Below are 7,785 nucleotides of genomic sequence, written 5' to 3' on the forward strand. Positions count from 1 at the left end.
CCTTAATTTAGAGGAAAGAGCCTAGCCACCTTGGCCTTTCATGGGTTTTAGTTCCTTAGATGTGAAAGGAGGTGTGACCCTGTGGCATGAGGGACTGGCCTCTTTTGAATGGAGAGATGAATTCTAGGATGAGGACAATAGCCATGTTTTCAAAGCAGAACTATCAGGGAGAGTAAAGTTTTATAAATGCAGACACTATCACTTCATTTGTGCAATGCAAGATTTTTAATGACTGCTGTCTCTTTTAGTGGGACTATAGCCTTATTTTATGAATAGGAATATCCTTTGTGAACAAGCACAAGCATATGGCTTTTAGAATCCAGTGAATTTTTTTGTAGAGCAAGAAGGTGTGAGTTTGCCTGTCATAACTTAGTGTCTATCATCTGACCATCTCCTCTCTCTCTCTCTCTCTCTCTCTCTCTCTCTGATATTTAGGGCAAATACAGAAAGTATTTGGTAAAGAAATATTGAATTATTCTTTAAACCTATGCCAGGGAAATATGATTTGTTGGTTCGGATGCCTGACCACATAATCACACAGATATTCTCTTTTCTTGATTGGGATGATGTTGAACAGCTGTCCAAAACCTGCAAGAAATTCCAAAAGGTAAGCCCTTAAAATGCTTTTTTATGGTGAATATCGCACAGAATTGGAGAAAGTTAAGAAAAACCTTAACTTCAGAGCGGGGTCACTCAGTGGTAGTATGCATATGTTTGACATGTAAAACAGCCCTGGGTTCAATCCCCAGAACCAAAATTAAATAAAAGTTTTAAATTAAAAAGTCTTAATTTCACATGACAATATTTTTAACCTATAATCAAAGGAACTGGTTAATTTATCTTTCAAGAAGTAGAGAGAATGATACAGTATTGTATCATTTTTGTTCTTAAGGTAAACCTAAAAACCTGGTCATTTGTAAAACTCAAGGTCAATAAGGATGGGAAGCAAAGCTATTAATTATAGCAACAGGAAACCTGCCATCCTGCATTTCAAGGTAAACTGGATGTAAAAGAAGGAAGGAAGGATGGAAGGACAGATGGAAGGACGGAAGGAAGGAAGGACGAAAGGGAGGAAGGAAGGAAGAACGGAATGAAGGATGGAAGGAAGGAAGGAAAGAAGGAAGAAAGGAAGGGAAATATCACATAGGTATTCCAAATTCAGATATTTCTGGTGTCCAATGGGGCTTTGGTAGGAGAGTAACGGAGATCTCTGGGGAAAGAGAAAGTTCTCACAAGCCTCATTTTATTTTATGTTTTACCTTTCTTTTTATTTTTTATTGTTGTGCTGGATGGGGTATATTGTGGCATTTACAAAAGTTCTGACAATGTATCCTACAATATTGTTATATATAATATGTAGCTGACAATGTATCTGACAGTATTTCATACTTGAATTCCCCCTACATTTCTCATTTTATGCTTACTATTTCAGCCACATGTCTTCCTTTGGTAATGCCTAGGTTACAAATCTATTTGGAAAGAGAAGTAATGTCTCTCTCTCTCTCTTATAGCTGTTGCTTCAAATTGAAGGAAGACAGAGAAAAAGAATTAAAAATCATCTCACTCCCGCCCTCAATTGCTATTAAGTTGTGACATATTTCCTGCCAACATTTTTCCTATAAGCTTGAATATTTTAAAAAATACTTCCCCAAGGTTTAAGTGGCTTCAAAACCAAATTACATAACTAAAAGCATCCAGCTAGTCAAAAATTCTAGTCAAAAAACATTTTATTTCTAAGATAAATGTTGGCTTACAAACTTTGCCTGGTAAATTTCATGGTACTATCTTTTTACTCCTTCTTCCATCTTATCACCCAGTTCCCCTACAGGCCAGGCACTGGGCATGCCCTGAACACACCTAATGACAAACTTAGGACCCACTTTCATGGAGTTTACTAGTGTGCAGGCTATGCAGACAAGTCTGATGTCCCATATATAATAAACAAGGAAAGCTTTAATGAGATGATCCTGGTCTAACCTGGGGACAGAGGAGGCCTCTCTGAGGGCCATGTGTGACTGGAAGGAGTTGGGGCTGTGGAATCTGAGGCTGACAGTGAGAGGAGGCTGGAAACATGACAGCTACCTGAGCTTGTAGACCCCAGGAAAGACCCCAGCCTGAACATGATTCCTGCCCTGGTCCTGGGAAGTATGAACCTAGTGATGTAGATGGTGACCACCTGTGACTGTGCACCAGGAACAGTCACACATGGCAGACTGCTCTCAACTAGCCACCGTAACTCTTCTACTTAAGAGTAATTTAAAATTACCAAAAGACTGTTATCATGGACATGCCATTCCTTCAATACCAGGACAACTGTGTTTACATCGACCAAGACATCTTGTGTCCCTTTTGTGATAAAGGTTACTTACATGGTTGTCTTTCTTTTAGATGTGTAACAGTGAAGAGTTCTGGGAGAAATTTAGAACCTTACAGGAGAAACGCATCCTTATAGTAGACACCAAGAAGATAGGGGTGACCACATACAAGAAGCTGCTAGCTTTCCATCAAAGTGCAGCCCAGCAGAAACTGACCAAGAGAAGGCAGTCGGCATTCTTCTGAATTCCACTGAAGTGACAAGATAAAAAGATAAAGATTGAAACTAAAATTTCATGTCACTACCATTAGTCCTCACCTATATCTGAGACTGAGTTGAAGCAATTATGGCTGTAATAAACTAGAATAGTTTGTTTGGAAAAAATCCCTCTTGACTCTAGAATATTGTTCTGAAAATAAAACTTTTCTTTCATTTTTGTTTACTGTTAATCTATTAACAAAGATCATATAGATGAAACACCGATTTAATTCTCCATTTACTCTCTGATACAGCCTTAGTTTTTGTGGGTTTTTTTGTTTGTTTTTTTGGCAGTACTGGGGTTTGAACTCAGGCCTTCACAATGGCTAGGCAGGCACCTATCTCTTGGGCCACACCTCCAAGCCCCTTGTTTTAAAGATGGGAAGAAAAGGATAGGAAACCAAGGGCTTGGGTATGAATTCCATCATATCTAGAGGATGAGGAAATGCCATGTCTACTCATCACAGCTGAACCAACACTGAAATGACAATTCAACACTAGAGATAAAAACAGAAAAGCCCTTCTCAACAAAACCTCAGATACTTGAAGCCACATTTTAAAAAGAAGTATTATGTAAAATTCTATGTAGAAAAAGTATCAGAACTTTAAGACAAAATCCATAATACCAATAAAATAATTTTTTTGAGGCAGACTCTTGTTACGTAGCCCAGGCTGGACTTGAACTTGTGACTCTCTTGCCTCCACCTCCTGAGTACTGGGATTACAGACATGTACCACCACAACAAAATTTTTATTTAGTAAGTGGTTCAGAGTGTGCTACCAAAAATATATTAACATTTAAAATTTTCACTGAAACACTGTAGAATGCATAGTTTCTGAGAGGTACATTAAAAGTGCCAATGACTCAAAGATAGGTTCTATATGCTGTTCCTGGAGTGTCCTGTTCCTAATAAACCCAATGGTTACAAACCATAGCACATCTGTCCAAAGATGGGAAAACCATTTTCATCCAGGCAGCAGGCAAACTGTCCAAGCAGCAACAATGAAGGCTGGTGGTGGTGGGTGGAGAGTTGAACTGACTGAGCATCAGACTTGGCAGAAGTGGCTGAGTTATGGGGCTGTGTTGGTAGTGTGCCCAGAAGTGACCAGCAAGAAGTACACCTGCACACCACTGCTTGTATAAAACCTACAGTGAGTGCCACTCTTGCAAACACTGAAAGGATTTCAGAATTCACAATATGCAGCTACGTGCCAGTGGCTCATGCCTGTAATCCTAGCTACTCTGGAGGATTGTGGTTTGAAAGCCTGGACAAATAGCTGGCAAGACCCTATCTTGAAAATACCCAACATAAAAAAGGGGTAGCAGAGTGGCTCAATGCCTGCCTAGCAAGCATGAAGTCCTGAGTTCAAACCCTGCCATTTAAAAAATCAGATGCAGTATAAATTTTTTCCAGGCTTATTTATACTTCTCTTCTTTCCAGTGGATATCACTTTCTGTTTTAGCTAAATGATAAATATCAGGAAAGGCAAAATCTATGAAAATTCTATTGTTTGAAAAGATCACTTGTTTTCCAAGGCAGATCTGTAGTTTCCACACCTTGGGAAAGATGTGGATACCTCTGTGTTTCTAATGGTATTCAGGCCACGCTGTAGGGACATTCATTCCTCTCCAGACCCCTTTCCTGGGACTTGCTGCTGGTGGCTACTGTCCCTCACCACTGCTCAGTCTACGGCCCCTTATGGGCCCCTGCCACACATAGGCTCAGAGGCAAGCTCCTGGCTGTCACAGCTGTAAGCCAGCTGACCCTGCAGGACAGAAGGGCTGGCCACTCAGGAGGGCCAAAGTGTCTGTGCTTCCAGGACCCATGATGCAACCTCCCTAAAGAAAATCAATTTTGCAGCTAAGAATCATCCCTTTTCACTATCCCAGAAGACAGGCATTCTGAGGCAAGAGACAAAGCCAAGAAGAGAAGAATGCTGGTATTTAAAATAACTTAAAGGAAAATAAAAGTAAAAATCTGGGAAATGCCACCACTCAAATCAAGAAGCCTGTGGTCGCAGCATGACAGGAGGCATGGGATGAAACCTAGGCCCCAGGGTGAACCCGAGGCTGGAAACCAACAAGGTACAGATACCCAGAGAGGCCCTTTAGATCCAAGAACTTAAACAGCTATTAATGCTAGTAATAAACATTTCCACATGGCTTACAGTCTACCTCTGCATCTGCAGATTCAACTCACTGCAGATGAAAAATAGGTGGGAAATGTAGACGTTTTTGTCATTATTCAGTAAACTACACTCACAACTACTTACATAGCATTTTCATTGTATAAGTAATCCAGAAATGATTTAAAGTATACAGCAGGGGAGGGGGAATGGGTGTGTGTGGAGCGTGTAGGTTCCATGCAAATACTGTGCTGCTGTACTTAATAGACTTAGCATTTGTGGACTTTGGTACTTGCGGGCATCCTGGAATGAGGAACAACTCTGCTTGCCTCATGTCTGGCAATAGGAAACTGAGCTGTCCCTTCACAGAAAACACTGACCCGTCGTTTTACTGAACTGCAGGTGGAGGATTAAAAACAACTGAATAAGGACACAAAAAGCATCAGTCAGAATAGCAGTGATTGTTGGATGGACCAGAAGCACTGGTACAGTCATCTCTGGAAAGACCGGGCAGCTTTACCTGCCCTGAAGGAGTAGCAGAGGCAGTCAGATCCTGGTTCCCTGGCAGCTGACAGCCTGCCAGCAGGCTCCCTCCCTAGTATCCTTCCTGCAAGGATGGCCTGTAGGCAGACCCCATCAGAGTCCAGACTGATTTTCTTTCCTTTCAGAGAAGCTTGGCACATGACAAGAGTGGAGAAGGCTTAGGGCCCCTTCTCTGAATCCTTGAGGCAGACACCAGAACTGTGTAGCCAACGTGCACAGCCTTGCCCTCCCTATGGGAACAATTGTGTGCATAAACAAGAGAACAAAGTCTAAAAGCACACTTGCTGGGTGTTACATCAGAGTCTCCCCCACAGAGCAATGTAATCAGAAAGTGAGAGTGCAGTCCTGGTGAGCCCCACTAGTCACACAAACGCCCAAGTTATCCCACTGCAGTTGTGCAGAGGGAAGGGGTCATGCAAACACAACTCCCACACAGACCATGGCTGGTACCCCTGGGGGCCACAAGAATCTCTGGGGCACTGAAGAGTTTATCAGCCAACTGCTCTAGGCTACCTGGCCTTTCCTTGGAAGCATTAAAAATGAACATCACTGATGCACAGCTCCTTGGATGGACCTGAAGGGAGGCAGTGTCAAAGGTCACACAGTGTTCCTACCTATTTATTCTCAAACTGTCCAAATCACAAAGGCAGGACAAGCCTGACAAGTCTGCGCATGGGGCCTGGCCCCAGGAGTGAGGTGTCCTTGGTAGACTGGCTTCCCTTCACCCGACATCCTAAATCTTAAGAAGCATCACCTAAATAATCTTTCTTTAGATTTTCAGAACCCAGAACATTTGGTGACCCTCAGACAACATCAGAACATACTAATGTTCCTCCTTAGTCTTTGATTCTGTGTGTAGACTAACACAAAGCACGTAAATTGCTGTGAGGTTGAATGCAGGAAAGCATTGTCTGTCTAAAATATAGGAATTAGCCCCAGGAAGTCGAGGTCCATTGAGACATTCTAGCCACAGGGGTGGAGGGTGAGGGTGGGAAACACAGGCCCTGCATGAGGAAGATCCCACTTGCCAGTAGATTTCCTGCCTATTGCACCTTCTTTCCCTCCCTATAAAAGCCCTTTGTGCCCAAGTTCCCTAAGATGGAGTTGAGGACGATAGCCCCTTGAGTCTTCTAGTGTTCTTGGATTGCTTCCCACCAACTCTCAGCTCCCAAATACTGGTTTTCAGAGGGCAAGCAGCCTGGACCTTCCAGTAACAGTGCCAGCCATGCTTCTCTGGGAGAAGCTGGGCTGAAAGGAATCCCCATCACTGTGTTCACGCTTGATTAGAACTGACCCACAGGCTGTGGAACTGTTTATGTGCCAATAATGTGGAAGAAAGCTCCAGGGGCTGAAATTAGTATTTCCCTTACTACCTTATGTCAACCTTACAACCTCATTCTCAAGTAAATGGTATAAAGGTCTAGTTTTACATTAAGCAAACCCTTTTCCTGATGAAAAGCAATGTGGTTCTCTGAGAGATGGGAATGGTACATTTCATTCTGGGTTTACTTCCAGGCTTGATGTGCACTGGGGGAGCAGAATGCTCTAGAAGATAGTGACCCTCAAAGTGAGATCTAACCTAACACAGGCAGAGTAAAACTTTGGCCCTCTGGCCAGCAAGGCAGATTTTCATGAGACTGTGAAGCAGTGTACACTTTTGGTGCAGACTGATGGTGACTACTGAGTCTTGTTTCCCAGGCACTCCTCTCTGGGTTCCAGGCCATCATCCCCTTGTGCTCCTTGCCTCCTCTTTGCTGTCTCCACAGAGCACTCTCATCCTGGCTGCCCTACTTCCCTCATTTTTGAGTGTGTCCTTCTCCCATTATGGATTGTCCTCTTTCCTTCTGGAAAGCCTGGCAAGCTTGGAGTGTGTGCTGTGCTTTCTGCCTTTGATCTTGTAACTGCCATCCTGGACCTGTGAGTCAAATGACCAACGGCTACACATAAAAGGCTTGTTGATTACCTGTCTTTCTCCTAGACTCCAAGTGGAGAACGCTGGAATTGAGCCCATCACTGAGTTGCCAAGTTTGGTGGTGATAGGCTCACAGCAAGCATTCAATACAAACCAATGAAAAGGTGAACAAATAGTAATAACAATGTATGCTATTACACTTGACACCTAATAATGTTATGCTAAGGTATTTTATACATACATTGTTCCAATTCTCAAGAACCCTTCCAAACAAATACAATTCCCCTTTTATGGATGAGCTAAACGAGAGATGTTCCTAGACACGCAGAAATGTCCACTATATTGTACCGCTGACAACTTGATTTCTGCTCCAGCCACAGCCAAGTTAACTGAAGTTTAATAATGCCAGATGGATTTAGACATACATCTAAACATAAATGAATTGGCTGCTTAGTTCATTTGATTCCTGAAGTCTTTGCCTTTGGAAGCCATGGGTTCAAAAAAAAAAAAACCCATCTGGGGCCTGTCCACATGGATGGCAGGTGGTGGAAACAGTGAGAACTTCATGCCAGAGATGGAAGCAGGCACTGCTATACCATAAATAATAACACCAAAAACACTCAGCACAAAT

This window comes from Castor canadensis, chromosome 10 (assembly GCF_047511655.1).
Source record: "Castor canadensis chromosome 10, mCasCan1.hap1v2, whole genome shotgun sequence".
Classification (NCBI taxonomy): Eukaryota; Metazoa; Chordata; class Mammalia; order Rodentia; family Castoridae; genus Castor; species Castor canadensis.